The sequence below is a fragment of the Ovis aries genome, chromosome 3 (assembly GCF_016772045.2).
Source record: "Ovis aries strain OAR_USU_Benz2616 breed Rambouillet chromosome 3, ARS-UI_Ramb_v3.0, whole genome shotgun sequence".
Classification (NCBI taxonomy): domain Eukaryota; kingdom Metazoa; phylum Chordata; class Mammalia; order Artiodactyla; family Bovidae; genus Ovis; species Ovis aries.
The window spans coordinates 42,700,606-42,723,725 of NC_056056.1; the positions used below are offsets into that span (position 1 = coordinate 42,700,606).

General features: G+C 42.9%; 2 long non-coding RNA genes across 2 annotated transcripts in view; both read right to left on the minus strand.

The window, feature by feature from the left end:
- Positions 1–23,120, minus strand: part of LOC121819028 (uncharacterized) — a 108,084-nt gene that overhangs the window by 20,661 nt on the left and 64,303 nt on the right. The gene's annotated exons all lie outside the window — the stretch shown is intronic.
- LOC132659583 (uncharacterized) lies at positions 9,128–19,029 on the minus strand. Its single transcript, XR_009600148.1, has 3 exons — positions 18,905–19,029; positions 18,040–18,205; positions 9,128–9,719 (listed from the first exon to the last, which is right to left on the minus strand). It is a non-coding gene; the product is annotated as an uncharacterized LOC132659583 (long non-coding RNA).

A 23,120-nucleotide genomic window follows, 5' to 3' on the forward strand; every position in this document is an offset into this window, starting at 1 on the left:
ACAACACAGGGAATATAGTCAATGTTTTGCAATAACTGTAGATGGTGTGTAATCAATACTAATAAAAAGTTTTAAAATAAATGGAATAAGGAGAGCAAGAGAGAGAGGAATCTATAGATTAAAATAAGCAAAGATAAAAAATAAATTTGAAGAGTCCTCAGGAAACATTCTGCTTTTCAGGTGGAAAAAAGGAGCAAATTCCAAGGCTCTCCTAAATGTGGCTCTTGGGAAGTTGCCAGAGTCCCTGTGAACTGCGACCCTGCCAACCAACTGGATAGCAAGAGCTCAAAGGAGAGAGAAGAACAGTCCTGAGCCTTTGGTCCACCCACTGGAGGAAGTGCTTCTGTGAGCAAGTTATCTGTACATCCAAAATCATGGAACCTTCTATAGATAGTCTAAGGCGCAATAGAATTCCATCAGCTGATGACAGCCTGCTCCTAATATGGATCTTCAATTTCTCATAAGTTTGGTCACTACTCACTGATCCCACTTTAAAGTAACTGATCCAGCCCAACCCCTCTACGCTTCTCTTTTACTGCTGGTGCTTGACTCCAGCCCAATACCCTCAACACAGTCCCAAAGAACCCGTGTGTTTGATGGCAGGGATTTCACATACTAGTTCTTTTGAGTGGATGCCTCCTTCTCAAGTCTATTCTGTAACCACTCAAGTGTGGTTCATCTTCCTAAGTGATTTCAAGCTTGGCTATCCCCAATTTCAGAGTTCCTCCTAATGTCACCACTGTCAAAGACTGCAAGTTCATAGACTGAAAGCCACATCCTGTAACAACAGCCACATAGTCACAAGCTTCTTTTGGCTGCTAGGACCCTTGGGGATATTTCAAACTAATGAGCATCCCTTGGAGCCCTCTGAAGTGAGCCCTGACGAATATTCTAGGGTGGGGTAGATTTAAATTATTCTTCATCTTGGATCTTATTTGTCTTACAAGATTCCCCCTTACTCCCAACACAGTGGGCAATTTCTCCTTTCCTGGACTTAAGTTACCCAAACGAACTGAAAAGCAAAGCTAACCTAGAGACACGGGAGGCCCTCACAAGGGACTGATTTATTTCCCTCCTGCACTTGACCTGGCCACCGCATCAAGCCCAGGGAGAGAGCCTTACACTGACACTCTGTGAAGAGGCTGAGCAATCCTGATGTACGGCCAGTGACAATGCAACAGGACGTGTGGAAAACAGGGTCTTGGGTCATCACCAGGATTGCCAAATTCCCTGGATCAAGAAAGCACGTCTCATCCCTGCTTCCAGTGGCCAAGAAAGAGAAGACAATGTACCACGTACTGCTATGGGTTGCTCTGAGGAAGATGCCAGAAAGCTTCGTGGAAGTTCACTCCCACTACGGCAACCACCTCTGTGGCCCAGCCCCCCAAGTTTTTTAATTCTAGGAAACTTAAAGGTGTTTTTGGAACTTTGACATTTGGTTTTTATTTCTTCTGGGTCTGTTTAATCTTTTTCTAAATTTTATTTATGTATTAATTGAAGGGTTGGTTCAACACAAAAGAATTGTTTTGGTTTCTGCCAAACATCAACATGAATCAGTCATAGGCATACATATGTCCCCTCCCTCCTGAACCTCCCTCCTTCCTCTCCCCCATCCCACCCCTCTGGGTTGTTATAGAACCCTTGTTAGAGTTCCCTGTGTCATACAGCAAATTCCCATTGGTTATCTATTTTACATGTATGTTTAACTTTTTTTTAAATTCTCTATATTTTTGCTTTTGCCTAAATATGTATATTTGAAATATGTACATTCAAAGAGCCTAAATTTAATTTAGTCCACAGTAAACTGAATTACCAAAGAACTTGGAATACATAATAAAGCTCAGCTTGAAGTCAAGCAGCCTAGGTTTCAAACCCCGTTAGTTCCATACCTTAATTACCAGTATGTGACCTTGGAGAAGTTATGTAAACTCCAAGCTTTCATTTTCTCATATCAAAAAAAAATGTTGTAATGGCTGTACTTTCCACAGAAAAACTATGAGGATGTCATAAAATACTGCATGTAAAATATTTAGCTTAGGACCTGACACCAAGTGCAGATTCAACTATTAATAACATTAACTACATGGAGAGAAATCCTATGAAACTTCATTTTATATATTTGCTTTTTGTCTGGAATATTCAGGATCACAAGTGATCTCTAAAAAGTTGGAGCAGTCTAATGGCCCAGGATGGAATTCTATTTCAAAGGCTTTAATGTGAGTATTAGGCACACACACACACATATACACAAAGAATAATCTGGATGAGCCCCTGCAAGCAGTTAGCCTAAAAGAGAGCAGGCCTCAGGCCAATATGCATTTTATGTGAAATTGAAAATCCACCCTACAATATGTGCTTTGTTTTTCAGACCCACAAGCTTCCTTATATTTGAGGTGTCAGTTTGGTGATATTATGCAAAATGGAGTGGAACGGGTGAATTTTATTAATTGGGGGTTGCTTAGAACTCTTTCTACAAAGTTCCCCAAAGACACAGAGATCCTTTTTTCCTTTCATTATGGAAAACATCAAACATGTACCAAAGTAGACCAAAAATATAAGAAATCTTGTTCTCATCACCCAGACTTTAAAACTATCAATTCACAGTCTTATATGATCTAGATTTCCACCGATTTCCCCCATCATATTATTTCAAAGCTCAGCCCAAACATTATTTCATTTCATCAGCAAATATTTTCATTGTGTCTCTAGAAGAATTTTTTTTAACTCAGCAAGTGACACTATCACACCTGAAATCTTAATCATTCTTTAATATCAAATATCTACTCAGTATTCAAATTTCTAATTGTCTCATAATAGTCATATCTCTTTGATGATATAGTTGTTTTAATAATGATCCAAATAATGTCTACACATTTCAGTTGTGTTATCTTTTTTCAATGTATAGATTTCCCCTCAAATCTTTTTCCTTAAAGCTTGTTTGTTTAAAAAAAAAAAAAAAGAAACAGTCTATTTTGTGAGTTTCTCAAAATCTGGATCTTACCAAAATGCTTGTCAAAGTATACTTAACTTTTCAAACAAATATTCTCAACTGAGAGCAGGAGCAGAGAAGCTGAAGATGGTACTGACTTGCTGGTGAGGACTTTTTTAAATTTATCATAAAGGCTACTGATGCAATTCACAAAATCATTGGCATGTCAGTTGCAGACTAAAGTAAGAGAGCTCCAGCCTTGCTGCTCTCCCAGATCATCCCTTGTTTCTGCTAATAAAAATATTCCAGGTACCACCACTCTGTGTACCTCATTATCACACTCAGAGTTATTCCTGAGAACCTATTCTCTCTCTCTGCCCCCACAGGCATGGGTCTGTGCAGCAGGATGAAGATGTGGGTTTAAAAGTAAAAGAGAAACAGGTAGGAAAGTAAAAGGGCAAGGAAAACAACAGGTAAATGCAGCCAACAGCAGGTGAATTGGGGATTATGAGTGAAAAGGAGGGCAGGCAACAGGTTACAGAGATGACACCATGAAAGTGGACAGATCCCTGCCATGATCACTGGGTCTAATGCCCTCTGTTCGGGATGAGGCCACTTGAACTGGGAAAATAAGTCCACCACCTTTTGCTCTGTGAAGAAGGCTGAGCGCCGAAGAATTGATGCTTTTGAACTGTGGTGTTGGAGAAGACTCTTGAGAGTCCCTTGGACTGCAAGGAGATCCAACCAGTCTGTTCTGAAGGAGATCAGCCCTGGGATTTCTTTGGAAGGAATGATGCTAAAGCTGAAACCCCAGTACTTTGGCCACCTCATGCGAAGAGTTGACTGATTGGAAAAGACTGTGATGCTGGGAGGGATTGGGGACAGGAGGAGAAGGGGACGACAGAGGATGAGATGGCTGGATGGCATCGCAGACTCAATGGACGTGAGTCTGAGTGAACTCCGGGAGATGGTGATGGACAGGGAGGCCTGGCGTGCTGCGATTCATGGGGTCGCAAAGAGTTGGACACGACTGAGCGACTGAACTGACTGACTGACTGACTTTTTGCTCTGCCATGAACACAACTCTGCTCCCCGAAACCAACAACATTTAAATAATTTAGCGGTTGAAGGAGGTTCATTCTGACCTGAGTCATTTTGGCAGCTCAGATATGACTCCAGATGTGGCTATGCAGTCATGACAATTAGCACTGGGCAAACTGGAAGACTGATAGCTACTTTGCTTCCCCACCCAAGAGCCCTGCAGTGAGGACAGGTCCCTTCTTACATACACTCCTACATACTGCAAAGGATTACATGAAAATAGCCACAGTTTATTGTCAGAGGAACACTACGAGGCAGATGAAAACCATAATAATAGACGCCACTACTTGTGGACATTGAAGACACACTGTTTCTTCTTCTGATGCCCTTTGACTGCCACAGCCAGCCTTGAAATTCAGTGATTTTCTCAGGTTAAAAGAAAAAAGTTCCAAGTTGCTATTAAATGCTGAGGTATTCTGAGCCTTTGGTGAGATTAAAAACAACAAACAAACAAGAATTTCCAGTTCTGGCAATGGTGGTAATGCTTGCTAAAGACTTATCTTCCTGCTGAGTACAAGAACATGTAGGGAAAAAAATGATTTTAACCTGCTTGAAAGCGTCAATAAGCTACCAAGCCAGTAAAGACTGGAGGGACGAAGTAATACTGGAAGAGCTAGTGGCTAAGACATTTCCAAAATTAATCAAAGAAGATAAGCCACAAACTCAGGAAGCACTATAAATCTCAGATTTCCTACCAAAAGAAGAAGGAAGGGGGAACCCCACATCTTCACAGATGTAGTGGAAACTTTTGAAAATCACAGAGAAAAGCCTAAATTCAAGGGATACAGAAGTAAGACCCATTGTCTTCAATAGAACAAATGGACTGACAACTAGATTCCCAACAGAAATAACCGAAAGGAGACAGTGAAGTGATATTTTCAAAGTGAGGCAGGAGATAGATGGGCTATGCCATGGTAAACTAATTGGAGCTTCATTCCCTGTGGGCTGAAACTCCAAGAAGAGTATAGCAATTGAGGGAGCAGGCTGGGCTCTGCTCAGATAACATACTTCTGATTCTCAAAGTGAGGAGACCTCCCTGATCACACATGGACAGAAAGATTCCTTGGAGATCAAAGGAGAATGATGTTAAGGGATGTTCTACCCACAAGCCTTTGTGGTAGAATCCAATTGGCTAAGAGATGCATGCACACACATGGAAGGATCCCGAGACTTATCAAATATGGACTCGGAACCAGGCAAATCAAAATGATTGGCCAAAGGACACTCAGAAGAAATCACCTATAAAAGAAATTCAAACTGCCACAAGGACACGATTTAAGGACTTTCCCTCCAAGTCTGCCTGTGTGTCGATACATACATATTGTACTTTTTCCTCTTAATAAATACTCTATTTGCTTCAACATGTTCTGTCTTTGTCAAAATTCTTTTCCGCAAAGCCAAAGGGCCAGGACCTTTGTCACTGGCCACTGGTCTAGTGGCTAGGACCTGGTGCTCTCACTGCTGTGACCTGGCCTCATCTTCTGGCTAGGAACCCAAGCCCTGCTCCAAGCCATTGCCGGCCAAGGCCACCTGAGATCAAAAGTACTGAGAGAAAACAACCGAGCTTCTACCTCCAATGTTGTGAAATGACTCCTACCATACCCAAATTTCACACAGATCCCAGCTGTAAATTCTGGACAAAATTCAAAATGATAAACAACATTTCAAAGGCACTACCGGGTAAAAAGGCACATAGATTGTGGAGGAGAGTAGACACTTGGGGAAAAGGAACAGCCTACAGTGATTTATTCTCTTTGATGGCATTTGGCCTAAAGCATAGACCAAAGTCAGCGCAGCATAGAATGAATCCAATAGAAAACCCACATCATTACTGGCTTGAAAAAAAAAAGAAACAGAGTGTTAAGGGTAACCAGAGGCACTGAAAGCTAGAGGGAAATTCCAGAAAGGAGAGAGCCAGAAAGGGTAACCACAATTTCTGGGTTTATACTCTGCCCAAATCTCTGGCTAACACCTGAGCCACATGCACACGGCAGACTCCAGCTAAGAGCATGACCCTCAGATACCTGTGGGACAAAATCAAAAGTCCTAACGTATGTGTCGGAGAAGGCAATGGCAAGCCACTCCAGTACTCTTGCCTAGAAAATCTCATGGATGGAGGAGCTCAGTAGGCTTCAGTCCATGGTGTCACTACAAGCTGGACACGACTGAGCGACTTCACTTTCACTTTTCACTTTCATGCATTGGAGAAGGAAATGGCAACCCACTCCAGTGTTCTTGCCTGGAGAATCCCAGGGACGGGGAAGCCTGGTGGGCTGCCATCTATGGGGTCACACAGAGTCGGACACAACTGAAGCGACTTAGCAGCAGCAACGTATGTGTAACTGGAATCTCAGAAGAGGGAGAGATTGGGACATAAGCAAACATTTAAAGAAATAATTGCTGAAATTTTCCCAAGTTTAGTGGAAGTCATCATTTATATACTCAGGAAGCTCAGTGATCCACAAGAAGGATATGCACAAAGAAAACCAGAAAATATACACTATATATAAAATGCATTTCCTGGGAGCTCAGCTGGTAGAGAATCCACCTGCAATGTAGGAGACCCCATTTCAATTTCTGGGTCAGGAAGATCCACTGGAGAAGGGATAGGCTACCCACTCCAGTATTCTTGGGCTTCCAAGTGGCTCAGCTGGTAAAGAATCTGCCTGCAATGTGGGAGACCTAGGTTTGATCCCTGGGTTGGAGTGATCTCCTGGAGAAGGGAACAGCTAATCACTCCAGTATTCTGGCCTCGAGAATTATATGGACTGTATAGTCCATGGGGTCACAAAGAGTTGGACACAGTTGAGTGACTAACACTATCACTATCACTATATATAAAGTAGATAACCAACAAAGATCTATGGGTCTATAGATCCATAGAACTATAATGAAAGGAATCTGATATATATATATATATATATATATATGAATCACTTTGCTGTACACCTGAAACTAACACATTGTAAATCAACTTTATTTCAATAAAAATTGGAGAAAAAAACAACAAAGAAAACTACAACAATCACAGCAGTCTCTATCTACTGAACCCCAAACATAAAGAGAAAATCTTGAAAGTGCTCAGAGCATGGTTAGCTATATCACTAACTTCCCATCAGAAACTAGGAGGCAAGAGACAGGGAGTGGCAAAACAGTTAGAAGGTAAAGCAAAAGCTCTCAGCCAAGAATTCTATAGCCAGTGAAGTGTACTTCAAGGATTAAAGCAAAATAACATTTTCAGATGAAAGAAAATAATTGCCAACCTGCAAACATGGAACAGTGACAATGTTTCTCAAAAATGAGAGTTAAATAAAGATGTTTCAGGGAAAATCATCTTACCAACAGACCTATATGAAAGGATATGCTAAGAGAATTCTTCAAGCAGAGGAAAATGATCCCAAATGGAAGCTCAAAAATGCAAAAAATAAAGATCCACAAAAAGGTGAAGCAAGTAGGTGAATCTAAATGAAAATCCAATGGAACAATAATAATAATATGGCATTTAAAATGTGTAGGGAACAAACATAAGGGACAAAAATAAAATCAGAGGAGTTAAGTGAAGTTAAAGTATTATGTTCCTTTCATTGCCTAGGAAAGAATCACAGTATTCATTTAGATGCAGTATAATCTAATAGGTACCACCATCCCACTTCAAGACTTAAGAACCTATTCTTTCAGCTGTCACTCCTCTTTAATAATTGTCATAAACTTAAGAAGACCACCAGGGCAGCGCGTATCCAAGTACTAGTCAATGTGTGGATGTAAAAGCCTGACCTACTCACCCAACTCTGAAGAGCATCCAGCTTCAGAGGTCCCCTCATGGTGGCTTCAGGCCTTTGTTGTATTGCATTGCAACTTAACTCCTCCTGCCAAACTTGCACCCTTCCTTCCTTTCCACTGGTGATAAGCCCAAAAGCATCCCCCAAATAGACTTTCGGAAGTAATCTCCATCTTAGACTTTTTCTCTCCTGGGAAACCAACCTCACCCGCAACATCATATTAGATTTTCATAAATCAGGGAGGTATGTTGAAATTCTGAGTATCTCTAAAAGGGTAATAAAGCAAAATAAAAATGAACAAACTAATAGAAGAGAGAAATGAAACAATAAAAAGTAATTCATCTGAAATAAGGCAAAAAAAATGAGAGATGGAAAGTAGGACAAATGGGGAGGGAGGGAGGAGGGGGGTTCAGGATTGGGAACACGTGTACACCAGTGGCAGATTCATGTTGCTGTATGGCAAAACCAACACAGTGTTGTAAAGTAAAATAAAATTTAAAAATAAAAATAAGAAAAAAAAAAAGACTTAAAACAAAATTTTAAAAATCTGAAACAGATTGGCCAGGTGACTGTCACCTACATAAAAAGATACTCAACCATTACTATTCAGGAAATTACAAATTAAAGCAGTATCACTATTCACCCATCAGATTTGGAAAAATGAAAAGAATGATACCATTCAGGACCGGCAAAGGGTAGCATTATGGCCACACACAGATATGGCTAGTGGAGATGTGAATCATTGCCACCATAGGCAAAAGTAATCTGGTAGCACATATTTAAATTAGAAATATACTTATATCTACCCTTTGTGTAAGAAACTAGTTAGCTGCTCTCAAAATCTGTCTCCTCTTTCTCCTGGGCATACCTAAACTACATTTGCCAGACTTCTTTGCAGCAGGTAACTGAATCCGAGCTCAGGTATGACATTTGAGTCACTTGTTGAAGGTAACAGACGCCTCACAATTTGGACCCCTGAATGTCTATGGGTAGCAGAGACCCTTAGTTCCATCTAAGTACCTGGAACTAACTTGAACTTTTACATTTATTTTGTCTGAAATACTAAATAGTCAAGGATCTATTTGTTACCGCAATTAGCTTATTCTAACCTATAAATCCTTTTACTCATTAATATCACTTCATGTCATCCATCTTCAGAGGTAAACAGAACAACAGATTCTATATGTAAGGAAACACATAACTGGAAAAACTAGAGACAACTTAAGTATCCATCAGTACTAAAGAGTTGAATAAATTTTAATGTATCCACACAAAGGAATATTATACATTTATTTTTCCATAATGAGTTATCTCTCTGCCTAATACCTACAGAAACTCCATGATATATAGTTAAGAAAAGATTAAGCCTGTATAAGTGCTTCATACAGCTGTTTTACAGGAGGGGAAAATGACATATCCATGTTTGTGTATGTTTGGATAAGGACAGAGACAAGTTTGCAAAGATTCTTTCTTTCCATCTTTCTGTTCTGCTCTCCCAGGCTTGTTGGCTTTTGTCCTCAGGCCTGTCCCTTCATGGTGGCAGATGTCTGGGGATATTTTAAGTATTTGAGTTTATACAAGATGTAAGAGGAATCTGGCAAATGTAGTATCCTTATATTGCTTTTTAATAACAAAGAAAATTTCCAGAACATCCCCACCCCCTAGCAGATTTCTTCTTGCAATTCAGCCAGAATTGTGATTCATGCCAAGTTCCCATGGCAACCACTAAAAAGTATAACAGATTCCCTTGCTTGGCTTAGAGTAATTGAGATGCCCCCTGTGCACTGGGGCAGGACCTGATGTCCCCCAAAGTACATAGCAGCCTGATAACCCAACCAAAACAGTGGTCTCTTGGCAGGGGCTTGGGAGGAATCATGGTAGAGAAAGCAGATAAACAGTGTCTTCCACATCTGAAAAAAAAAAAACATAAAAAGATGGTACTTTGAGGGCTATTATTTTTCATCAATAATTCAGGTAGTTGTTTAAACCACTCTAATGCAATTCATATATCAACTTTTGAAGAAAAAGGAAAAGAAAAATGAAAGAGATGGAGATCAAGTTTCACCCAGAACTATACAACACCAAAGAAAATGCCCCCCTGGACCATATATATTCCTACTTACACGCTTTCACTTGTGCAGTCTGAACTGCCTCACCCCTACACACACACACACACACACACACACACACACACACACACACATCCCTATATGGCTCACTCTCTTTCAATCCAGACCTTCATTTTGAGTCTTCCACAGCTTAGAAGTTTCTCTAACTAGTCTAAAAGTGAAAGAAAGTGAAAGTCCCTCAGTCATGTCCAATTCTTTGCAACCTCATGGACTGTAGCCTCCCACACTCCTCTGTTCATGGAATTCTCCAGGCCAAAATACTGGAGTGGGTAGCCATTCCCTTCTCCAGGGGATCTTCCCAACCCAGGGATCAAACCCAGGTCTTCCACATTGCAGGCGGATTCTTTACCATCTTAGCCACCAGAGAAACCCCTAACTAGTCTAACCCACAATAGTTTCTCAATTCTCTGAATTTCTTGAGAATCTATAGTATACATCATGAAATCTGTCATTAACTTACAGTATACAGTCTCTGGAACAACTCCTTTATATACATGACTATAATAGGTTGTTAAAATGCGACTCTTTCTGTCTCAGTTTCCCTGGGGACACCTGGAAAATAGGTGCCAGCTTTCCCTACCTAAACCACTTGCCACTTGTGTGGAAATTGTAAAGAAAAGCTCTTATAATCACTTTTGCGACTTTTGTCCTCAATGATATAAAATGTTGAAATTGAAGAAGTTGGGAATAGGAGAGGTTTTCATTCCCCATTAGTCTGTGTTCTGTCAATATCCTCCATAGGATTGGCTTCAACCACAAGTGAGAGCAGAACCAAAATGGCAGTGACTTCTAAAAGTAGAACTGTATTTAATGTTTAAATCAATGATTCAGCACTGCAGTGGAGACTCCACCCACCTTCCCATCAGTAGGAAGGTTAAAAGGGAAAGAGAAAGTGTCCTCCTTTCTAGAAAGGACACTTCCTAGAAGTTGCACAGACACACTTTATTTCCCATTGGCCTGGATGTGGTGACATAGCCAACACTAGTTACAAGAGGCTGCAAGGCGATGGGGAAATGCAGTCTTTATGCCAAGAAACCAGGCACTGATTGAGGAAGGGACCAACAGATGTAACAAGAAATCTAGCTGTTTCTTCCACAATCTACCTCTTAAGCCCTAAAACTATCATGTGCACCCTTTTGAGAAGTTACAGAACACACTCACACTCTCCAAAAAAGAAGACAACCAAGCCAAGCAGTAACTGCATTCAGCTTAAAGTCAGGACCTGTGAGCAAAGCTCAATCTTCTCCACCAGACCCAGACAGAGCTCTGAATGGTCAGGTGATCTATTACTAATAGTAAGTTATCTTCCCATCACACACCTAAAATAAAACTGGTAGAAAAGAAGCAAGATAACAACAATAAAAAAGCCCATTTGGAAACGGGGGAAATGGGAAATGTCCAGAAGTTACTGGCCCATAACTATTGTCACAGCCCACTGGTCAGAAACTGCAAAGATTTCTTTCCTTAATAGTTGAGTGAATTCCCTGGTTAGACCGTCTGGCAGCCTCTCAGTCTCCTTCCTGAGAAGAATTCCCTTGTCTATTATCCCTGTCTTTGCTCTCTGGAAGGTTTCTTCCTTATCCATCACCCTCTTGTACACATGTGAAATGGACCTTGGAGAACACACATGATCCTCTCTTACTCCCTCTTTCTACTAACACAGGTTCAGGAGCCCAGGCATTGCTAGAGAGGCTGATGATCACAGACTTCTTTTTCCCAATAGAATTCCTTCAAAATCTTAGACTTCCAGTCAGTTTATGTCTATGTGTGAAAAACCACAGTGAAAGATCGCATCTAGGCAGAGTTTTTGAAAATGTCTCAAGTCTTTACTGACCACACTCCTCTCTCTCAACATAGTGGCAACTAAAACCAAAGGCTTGGATGAGTTCTGATTTGTACAGCCAGCTAAGCCTGATTCCCACCAAAGGGCAGAGAACTCTGACAGAAGTTGCTTGAAGAAGACTTGGGGCTACAGTGTTACATCTTAACAACTCTGCCATTGGTAGCCACTTCTTAAAACTGCTTCAATCTGGGGTACAGATATAGCTTTTTCAACATTTCAAAGACCACAACTGCTAGGCTTTCAGCCAAATTAGAACACAAGCAGCAGCCAAATTGCCTGCCTTAGCAAGGGGATGTTGCCTTCCATCTCTGCTTGCAGCCTTACCAGCTCTCTGCTGACTTCAGCTCTCTCCTGACTTCAGCTCTCTCTTGCAGGACTAAAGCTAAAAACAGCAAGAAGCATCCAACACCACCAACATTCAGACTTTCTTCCTACTATTTCCATTCATTTGTGGTCTGCCTTGCAGCAGATAACAATTTGACCAAATGCTTTGCCACCACATAACAGGGGGCTCCATCTTTCTAGCCCACGATACCTATGTCCTTGTGGCCCACTACCTGCCTAAGCTCATGCTCAGCAGTCCATTTCAGGACAAAATTATGAATTATTTAGGATCAGGTTCAATTGTGTCAGGAAGCCATAAAAACCAGAATATTGGAGTGGGTAGCCATTCCCTTCTCCAGGGGATCTTCCCAACCCAGGGATCACACCAGGTCTCCCTCATTGTGGGCGGATTCTTTACCATCTGAGCCACCAGGGAAGCCTGAAAGCAATGGAGTTTAAAGATGGAAGTTTACTTCTCTCTCATGTGAAAGTGAAGGTAGGCCATCTGTGTGTGCTGGCCCTACACCGGGGACCCAGCTCCTCCCCCACCTCTGGGACCAAGATGGCTCTTCCAGCCCAGCCACCTGAATCCCATGCAATAAGAAAAGGGGGATGAGGAGAGGGATATGCTTTCTCCCTTTAAAGACAATTCCTGAAAATTGCCTACACTGCTTCTACTCAACACACCTTTGATCAGGATTTAGTCACAGAGCCTTGTCTGGCTGCAAGGGAAAGTGAGACACACTGTTTTTGTTCTGGGAAATCATGTTTGCAATGTAGAAAGAAGTGGAACAAATGCTGGGGGATAACTAGGGCTCTCTGCTAAAGCACTGTTTCCCCTTACCTCCGTCCTGGAGGAGGTAGCTTCAGGGAGCCCAGTGAGAGCTTTAGTCTCCTGAAGTCTGTGGAACACTAGAGGCTGGTGCCAGACCCCTTCATGGGCGAGCCTGAGGGGATGTCTAGGGTGACTGCTTCTCTGAAACCAGAGAGAGGAGGAGGAAACCCACGCGACTGAGAGACAACCAGCTTCAGTTCAGTTCAGTTCACTCAGTCGTATACAAATCTTTGTGACCCCATGAATCACAGCACGCCAGGCCTCCCTGTCCATCACCAACTCCCAGAGTCCACCCAAACCCATGTCCATTGAGTTGGTGATGCCATCTAACCATATCATCCTCTGTCTCCCCTTCTCCTCCTGCCTTCAAACTTTCCCAACATCAGGGTCTTTTCAAATGAGTCAGGTCTTCGCATCAGGTGGCCAAAGTATTGAAGTTTCAGCTTCAACATCAGTCCTTCCAATGAACACCCATAGCCTTGACTAGAGGGACCTCTGTTGACAAAGTAATGTCTCTGCTTTTTAATATGCTGTCTAGGTTGGTCATAACTTTCCTTCCAAGGAGTAAGTGTCTTTTAATTTCACGGCTGCAGTTACCATCTGCAGTGATTTTGGATCCCAAAAAAATACATTCAGCCACTGTTTCCAGTTTCCCCATGTATTTGCCATGAAGTGATGGGACCAGATGCCATGATCTTCGTTTTCTGAATGTTGAGCTTTAAGCCAACTTTTTCACTCTCCTCTTTCACTTTCATCAAGAGGCTTTTTAGTTCCTCTTCACTTTCTGCCGTAAGGGTGGTATCATCTGCATATCTGAAGTTATTGATATTTCTCCTGGCAATCTTGACTCCAGCTTGTGCTTCTTCCAGCCCAGTGTTTCTCATGATGTACTCTAGCCTGGTGCCATCCTAAATGGACTTTGTCTAGGACAGTCTTCCAGGGAGGCAGCACCAGAACACCAGCAGAATCTCTCCATGTGAATAAGATGCTGGAAAACCAAGAGAACTGCAGAGAAAGGGTGGAAGGCAGTCTCTGAAGAATACACAAAGGCTCATCCCTGCCCCCAAAATGAATGGGCTTGGGACATCTGCCACAGCATGAGGAAGCCACATCAGACGGCACCAGGGCCTGTCGCATTAGATCCCGAGCCTTTACTTCCCCTCCCCCATCAGCACCCCAACCACAGAGCAGTTGACAACTTTGGTGAACAAGTTGGCAGAGAGTAATAGACTTGTAAGATGAGAAGCAGCTTCCCATGCCCTCTTCCCAGGCCAAAATAAGAGAAGGGGAGGAGCTTTAATTCGAAATAGACTTTGAAGCTTCCATTATTCATCTGGAATTGCACATTTCAATGGCTCTCTATCCTGACTACCCATTGGGTTCACCTGGGGAGTTTTAAAAATTCCTGATGCCTGGATCCATTCCCAGAGATACTGGTTTCATTGGCCTGAGGAGCAGCCTGGATATTGATATCCAAAAAAAAAAAGCCCAGGCAATTCTGATGGGTAGCCCAGGCTGAAAACCACTGTGGTAATACTGAATTAAGAACTTTTTGCAGGAACTTCCCTGGCAGCCCAGTAGTTAAGACTTCACCTTCCAATGCAGGAGATGCAGATTCAGTCTCCAATTGAGGAGCTAAGATCCTGCATGTTTCTGCAGCCAAAAACCCAAAACATTAAATAGAAGCAATATTCTAACAAATTCAATACAGACTTTTAAAATGTTCCACATCAAAAAACTTCTTTTAAAAAAGAACATTTTTTCAAACAAAAGATTGTGGAGTGACCAGAAAACTGACAGAACTTACCCTCAATCTCTCCTGCAGAAGGAAGAACCACGGCCCAGGCATGGAAGGAAAGAACAATGACACCTTATGATTGCACCCTCTAGCTGTCCTCACCTTCAAACTGGCAGTGCCACAAATCCTACCTCCTTCCTGGAGATCAGAAGGTTCTTCAGGGCAAGCACCATGACCTCAGATTCGTTGGATTCCCCACACAGCCCTGCATTTGTTAAAGCAATTGGAGAAAGCTTAACACAGTACTTGTGGCCCTGTTAACTTCTGACTTCCATGCTGTGAAAAAAGTGAAGTGCCCTTGGTTATGCATGGCAGCAAACCAAGGTGACTTCAAGATAACCTTGAACTATATCTTGGAGCCAATGAAAAGACAGAAAGTGCATGAGAAACAGTCATCATAAAGTAGTTGGAAATTTTTATCTATGTATTACCAATTTCTATGGTCCAGACTGTGACTTCTATATTGTCCCCCGTTTGAGTAAGTTTTTATCTTCCTAACTCAAGGGAAGGTCTGGCTTCCCCATCTCTCCTAACCAGACCCTGGTGGAGCACCCATGCTCCTCACACACCATCACCATGATCACCACCCTCAGTTGTGGGGCTCCTTGAGAGCCCTGACCCATGAATAACGGCAGTATGCTGACAGGAGTCAGGAAAAGAGCCAAGAACTTGCAAAACCATCAGCTAAATCCAAGAAGAGCAGCTTTAGTCTGTCAACACAAAGATGTCATGTCCCAAAGTAGCCTACAGCACCAGGACCCCACAGGAGATGGTCCTCAAAACAGTCCATATTTCCTCAAGCCCACATTTATGGTATAGCTCCATCAGATACATCATGCCCCACAGTTTGACACTCGAGAAATCACACTTTTCCTGTGAATAGATCCTGAAGCTTGGTAGCAAGAAGGCACCCTTTTCACAACCTAAAAAGGAAAAGCAAGTGATCTTAAGCCGACCTCAATATCAAAATTGGCCCTCTCCATCATCAGCTGCTGTCTTTCGTCTGATTCAAAGACATCCTTTAACTAGAAAAAGGAGGTACTCTGCCAGGAGTCCAAGCTCAGATAGACATCTGCTTAAAGTGCGTTTGATAAAAAGAGCCTTCCAACCTCAATAGGCTTTTTCTAGAGGGAATCCCCTACATGAAAAGTAAGTTCACCCAGAGATGAGGTCCCCTGTTCAATCAGACATAAAGAGTTTTACCCCACTGCCCCCATGGTATGTCATCAACAGGAAGGTGGGCTACCTTCTAGAAGAATCAATAAAAAGATCCCTTAATATGCTTGATTCTCCCAATGTGCTTGTCACCATTTAGAAGCACTTACCAAGCCAACCATCCTGGGTGGTTCCAACAGCACCGAGCCATGAGCCCCAGTCTTTGGTTTTAATCATGACAATAATGAGTGGCCCAATAAAGGTAATTTTTTTTTAAGTTAATGAGCTCTCCCCTAAGAACAGCCACGTACTGTACTGAAAAATGTCTGTAGGACACATTGCACTTTTGCGCTATTTATTTAACTTTATGTGGATGCCATAAAACTTCTTTATTTGCTTTCAGTTAGCCCATAGGTTTTGACAAGATAAATTTTTATTTAGGTCTTTGCCCAGCTACAATCAGAAACAGGAGACTCACTTTCCAAAGCTGGGCTGATAGATAGATTAATCAAAGCACTCCCCACCCTGCTTTCCTTCCAGCAACCACAGGGATCAACAGACGGAGTTTTTCCTTAATTAAAGAAACTCAGCAACAAGGTGATTTATCGATGATGAATCTTGCAGGCCTTTTCATTGTGCGGTCACTGTTGGCCACTGTTTGAAATTTACCAACATAAATAAAGTCTCTCCATGACTAAACAAAGTTAAAGTAGCAATAAATCGAGCCTGCCATGTACTCTGGGCTAGATCTGAAGCCAACATAAATACCAGAATGCCTTGGCCGTGACACGCTTGACACAATGACATCATGCACTCCCAAAGAGAACAGCCTAGCCCAAGCCAAAGCCTAAAACCTAATACAATTCTCCCAAATGAATCAAATTGCAATGGTCTAGACTCGGCTGCACTAAGTGCTCAACTTCTGGCTCCCTTTGCCTCCTCCGTCGAGTGATCACATTAAAAAATAATCTATACGCTGATCTAAATTTCACTTTTTCTGCATGATTAAATTTTGGCAGGAGTAAATCTCTGTTATTCTCACTCCCCAGGAATGTTTGGAAAGTTACTAAAATCTCAGGATTTATCAGCTTAAGGTCCAACGACCAGGGTGCAAACCTGAGCCCGGCCTGCAGCTACCCTCAGCAGGAGGCAAGTTCACGGGCTGCGGGGGACCCTGAGTGTTAATAAGGGGGTAAAACTCTGCTCACTTGAAAACACCTCGACCCTGGCCTCTCTCCTAAGGAACTTGCCTGGCCCAAATAAGCTGGAGTGAAAGGCCTTCACAAAACTAGAAAGTCAGCTCAACGGGGGCTCAAGGCCCCCCAGTCTTATTACTGCCAGGAGATGAAAGGAGGGAGGAAACCTTTCAGAACGCATACCCAGGACATCAAATTAAAAATGGAGAAAATCTAATAACTAATTGGTGAAACCATAAAAGCCGCCATAAAAGACATTTTCCTTAAACTACTTTACACAGGGCTGTATAATTTTATGTCACTTTTTATTTATGTTGCTGTAATGAAAGCTGCTCTGGGAGCTGAGGAGCTTAGGAAGAAAGGAATTGAACTATGTTTAAAGGGGGGAGGGGAAGTCCATCTATAGGGCTTCAAACAAGATTAGTTTTGAAATATAGAGAGGTTGGGGAGGAGAACCTATTTACTCATAAAAGCCTCTGAGCAAAATATGTTTGCAATGAGCATCTTTCTTGCACCTCTATCCTCTCCACCCCCAAGGCCATAATCGCTTAACATTTATAAAGTGGGTTCCAAGGCGTTTCACAAAGCCTGGGTGTGAATTAGATAGATAAGCCCATGCCGTTTAGACAGATCTTGTGAAACTGAATTTTTATTGTATGAAACATGTAAAGGAGAATGATTTGAGCTTCTAGAGGGATCCATAATACAGAAGTGAACCCCATTTTAACAAGGTACTGATGAGTTTACAAAGCTCCCTAAGACACCACAATGCCAGATGCAGGGGTTCTGGAAAGACACTGTTTATTACTATTCAGAAGATCAGACAGGCTCCTGCCCCTCCTGATGTGTTATGTGACAATTCAGAGAATGTTGCCACATCAGGAAAAGAGAAATAAGTTGCAAGACAGGAAACCTTGGGTAAATTATAAACAGGAGAAGTTTGAAATCACCTGGGCTCGAAGTGGAGGGCCATGAAGAGGGCTCTTGGAGGAGTGATCTTCTGCTTCAGGATCTGGAGGCCAGTGTCTAGGGTGGGCTGGGTTTGTGAAAATTCACTATACTCTTGGCATGTATATTGTTTCCTCTGTGTATGTTAAGCTTCCATTTAGAAAGAGCCTGAAAAATAGCATATGTTCAACTGAGTCTTAAAAGAGAGGCAGCGAGTGGCTAACGTATATACAGAAACACAGACGTGCTGTGCTGTTTTCCCAAGGAAAAGTGTGGACCGCCCCTTAAATTGCAGGGGCCCTCTGAACGCTGGCTAATTTTCAAAGTGAGATGAGGTTGTTTTTAGAAACAATTTGCCTTCTATTAACAATGAAATCCAATTCGGCTTTGAATATTAGAAAGTGAAACATATATACAACTTCGAGGGGCTGGTGGAGTATCACACAGATAGGGCATTATTTAGGTAGGCTTGACAGTCAAGGCCACTTTACACCATTACGGACCAGACTAAACAAACCTGACCCCCAGGGCGACCCTCCAAGAATCCCAAAAGATTGGAAACTCCGAGAACGCAGCCCTGACCAGACTTTACAGCCTGGTAATGGCATGCGAACGACACACTGTCTCTGTCACGCAGCCAAAGGTTGGTGTTGTATATGAGAGCAATTTCCTCAAGAATTCAGAGGAAAATGTGATACTTTGCCTTTTCTGTAACAGCAAGCGTGTTTACTGGTTGGGGACGCCCAAGCCTGACGACTACCCCATCCGATAACCTGACCCCAGCAGCACCCACGTCCCCCCATTCCTGCCTAACCAGTTGGCGGCAGCAGACAGGTCGGATGCAGGAGGAGGGGAGGGCCCACTTACCCAGAAGGGGAAAGGCCTCGTTTGCAGGAGATTTGACAAACTGAAACTACATCTAGGAAAACATCATTGAGATTCAGAATCACTCGTCACTGGAAGGCAGGTTTCCCTCACACCCCGGCTCTCCTCAGCACACACAATGCTTGACTGGTTGGCCCGTCACCGAGGTCAGGCTCACCTAGAAAATGCCTGCAGTGGGTGGCCCTGAGTCCAGCTTCTCCTGGGGCCTGTTTTCACACGTTGCTGTTACATGAATATACACCCTGCATGGGATGATTCAGGTCTGTCCTGAGGGGAATTCAGTACTCCAAACAGCCCTCAACAAGAAGCTGGCAGGGAAAGAAAATGCTTGCTGGTGGGATGGGGAGGGAATTGAAGGTGAGAAGAGGGGAGGGGAGGAAACAAAGATTCAAAAAGAACTGAAGCTATGACTACATATATGCTCTGATGAGAACATAAGCTTTGGGGATGACTTCAAATTTGAATACCACCGTGATTCATCTGGAACCTTTTATACTCTTTACTTTTTCTCTCACAAAACAGGTCAGGAGCCTAATTATTTCTTATATGCCTGTGGCTGCTGCCCAGAGGAGTCTTGAACACTGAGTAAAGGAGTTATAAAATTCCTTAAAGAAAAGTACATTGCAATATACATGAGGTACAGACAAATACTGTTTGATTCCACTTATACGAGGTACTTAGAATAGTCAAATTCTTAGAGTCAGAAAGTACATTGATAGATGCCAGGGTTTGAGGGGATAGAGAGGGAGCAATGGGGAGCTGGTATTTAATGAGGAGAGAGTGTCAGTTTAGAGACATCCCTGGTAATTCAGACGGTAAAGAATCTGCCTGCCAATGCAGGAGACCCAAGTTCCGTCCCTGGGTTGGGAAGATCCCCTGGAGGAGGGCATGACAACCCACTCCAATATTCTTGCCTGGAAATGCTATGGACAGAGGAGCCTGGCAGGCTACAGTCCATGGGGTTGCAAAGAGTCAGAGGCAGACATGACTGAAGCAACTTAGCATGCACACACGTAAATGTCCTTAGTGCCACTGAACTGTACAGTTAAATGTGGTTAAAATAGCATGTTTTATATTATGTGACTTTTACCACAATTTTTTTAAAAGAACACTTTAAACAAAGCGGGAGTTATGTCTCTGCTCCTAGACTTCCAGAACCTCTTCTTCCTGGCCCTCTAAACATCAGGCCCTCTGAGGACTGCCAATAACACAGGCAGACCCCTCTTTTAGAGAAAATCGTGTTTGTGGATCCTAAGAAAAAGATATTAACCAGATAATGGAGGTTTAAAGACTGCAAACAACCTCTTTTAAAAAAAAAAAAAAAAACCCTCTACTTCTATTTAGAAACCAGAATTTAACTTTGATCTGTCTTCTTTTTCAGATAATTCTCTGGCCCCACGTAAGTTCAAACAAGACATTCTGTTCAGCTTGCACTAAAGGGCAGCACATTCCTGCCGTTTGATTCAAGGAGCCCTTATTTCCCGGTGGATCACAAGCCATTTATTGGATGGAGGTAGCAAATACACAGCGTTTGGTTCAGGATCATGAGCATCTTGACTTTTTTCTTCCTTGAAACCACTATCCTGCTTTAGACAGATTTTTTTTAAAAATGAATATGGCTTCCAGGTGAAATGCAGACCCAGCCTGTTGATAAAGTGGAAGCAACCAGCAGAATCTCCACAGAAACAAATTTCCAACCGGAGAGAGGAGGGCGCTGGTTCCACTCGAGGCTGTGGAAGGAATAGGCAGCCTATCCTCCAGGGGAGCAGGACTTCCACCTGAAGAAGCCACCTAGGGGCACTTCCCAGAAGGGGAGGAAACGCCTTCTTCCTGAGCACAGAGGCCTGAGCAGCAGCCCGCGCCGCTTTCTGTGCAGATTTTGCCAGGAACCAGAACCGAGGTAGAGAGGCACCCCCCAGCCAGCCACCCAGGGGCCCCACGTCCTGCAGCAGCAGTGTCCCCTTCACTGCTGAGAGTCACCAGAAGCTTAAACAAGGCATTGCTCTCAGCCTGTACTCACAGCACATTTCTGTCCTTGATTCAAGGGACCTTTGTATCCCCCCTTCCCCTTCTCCCTCTGCCCTTCAGTCCCCTCGGGGGAATTCAGTTATGCATATTGCATGAAATGAAGACCACAGGCCGGACCTCTACAAGCTGCTGATTGAAAACCTTGTCAGAAGTGGGAGGAAGAGGCGGAGGGGGAAAAACAACCACCCTTGGCAGGACCCCGTTGCACTGTGAAGAGCAACGCACCCTCCCAGAGGGTGGGCTATCTCCCTCTCAGCCACACAGAAGGCCTTCCTCCCAGCTGTGAGGACCTGGGGACTTAGGCTCTGGGAGATGGTGCCTGACAATAAAAAAAACGCTGCAAGGAGGCAACCACTGGGCTTCCAGACCCCTGCTCAGTTCTGGGGCTTACTTGCTCTATGAGGATGGGATACTTATTGTTCTCAAGACACAGCCTCAGTTTCCTCCTCTGGAAAATGTGGATAAGAATTGCATCTACCCAACAGGGTCATTATGAGGATTAAACGTGATAATATTTGTAAGCATTTGACACAAGGCCTGATACAGTAAGTGACAGATCTTAATGTTTTGCTCTGGTTAGATCCTTGGGTCAGGAAGATCCCCTGGAGAAAAGAATAGCAACCCACTCTTGTATTTTTCCCTGGAGAACCCCACAAACAAAAGCATGATGGACTACAGTTCATAGTGTTGCAAAGAATCGGACACGACTGAAGTGACTTTTCACGCATGCATGTTAAGACATGTAACAATAAGAATTCTCCCTTATCAGGCTGGAGAAAAATAGATGAGGGAAAAATAGAGGAGAAAGAGCTGAGGCTGCTGTTCTACTTCCATTTCCTGAGTAAATCTGGCACCAGTTCCACAGAAGGTATCAAATGGCAAAGGGAACAAGAATGCATATATATGTCGAGGCAGAGGAGGAAGGTGGCAAGAATTCAGTACAGGGTAACAGGGCAGGAACACCAAGAAGCTGTTCTTTTTTAATCATCTGTTCTACAGCAGACACATTCTAAGTGCTTTCACGGGGTGTTTGAACAGAGCTGAAAGATGGTTATGATTATTCCCCAACTTTCCACTAAGAATCTGAGGCTCAGGACAGGTCAAAAAGCTCCCCAAAGTCACAAGGCTCCTAAAGGTGGCATCAAGCATCCAGAATCTCCCTCGTGCCACCATTTCCCACAGGCTCTGCACAGGGGATTCCTTCCTGCATTTGAGAAGGAGCAAGAAACCCTTGGAAAATGGTACAAATCCAGTTCTCGGGAGTTAGACATCTTTTTCCAATACATTTAGAAAAGGTTTGGATTCGGATATTGGCACCTTCAGTGGGAAAGGGCTTGGACCCCCCTCCTGTTCAAAACAGAAGTTTCCAGCCCATGTTCCTTATCAAGGGGAGGCGGTAACGTGTCTGAAGCAATAAATTAGAAGGCTTTTAATGTTTCCCTGTGAAGCACTCTGGTTAAGGTGTTAATATCCAGGTTAAGTATACAAAAAGCAAGTAAATGAAAACACCATGATTACAATGGTGGTGGCTTTATCGGAGGACTTCCAAAATCACTAGCAATTATGTGGTATGAAATGCCTCCATTATGAAAACTGTGATGATTTTGTGTCTACTGATGAGGATAATGACTAATATATTCTGTCAACAGAGATGACAGCTGTCTGTATGTATTTGGAGGCATATATTTTTAGATGCCATTACTGTACCTCCAGCTATGTTAGCTACTAAATTTTGTTGACACGATGCAATCCAGTAACAAGGAGGCTTACGGGAAAAGGTTAAAATTTCTATTTCCAGCTGTTTCTCTTCCTTATATCATTTTTGTCTCATTATTCACGAGTATCCATAAATCTGCCACTCAGATCCCAAGCTAAGTGATGTGCTATAGGGAAATTGCTAATGTCACCAGGAAATAAAATAAAATTGAACGCCAGTTTCCAGCATCCAGCATTCAGAAATGTCGTGCCCTGCCTGAGCATCACTCCAACATACTCTTTGCACACTGACCAGAAGAACTCCTGTCTGATGAGGGCCATGGGCTTCCCTTCCTCCGTCCCAGCTCCCCAGTTTTCTACATTGGGGTAGAAAAGGAAAGGAGGTAGAATGATTTGCAAGATGGGCTCTAATTTTAAGACAAAAACCGTCCTATTAAATCTTAACAGATGTTTC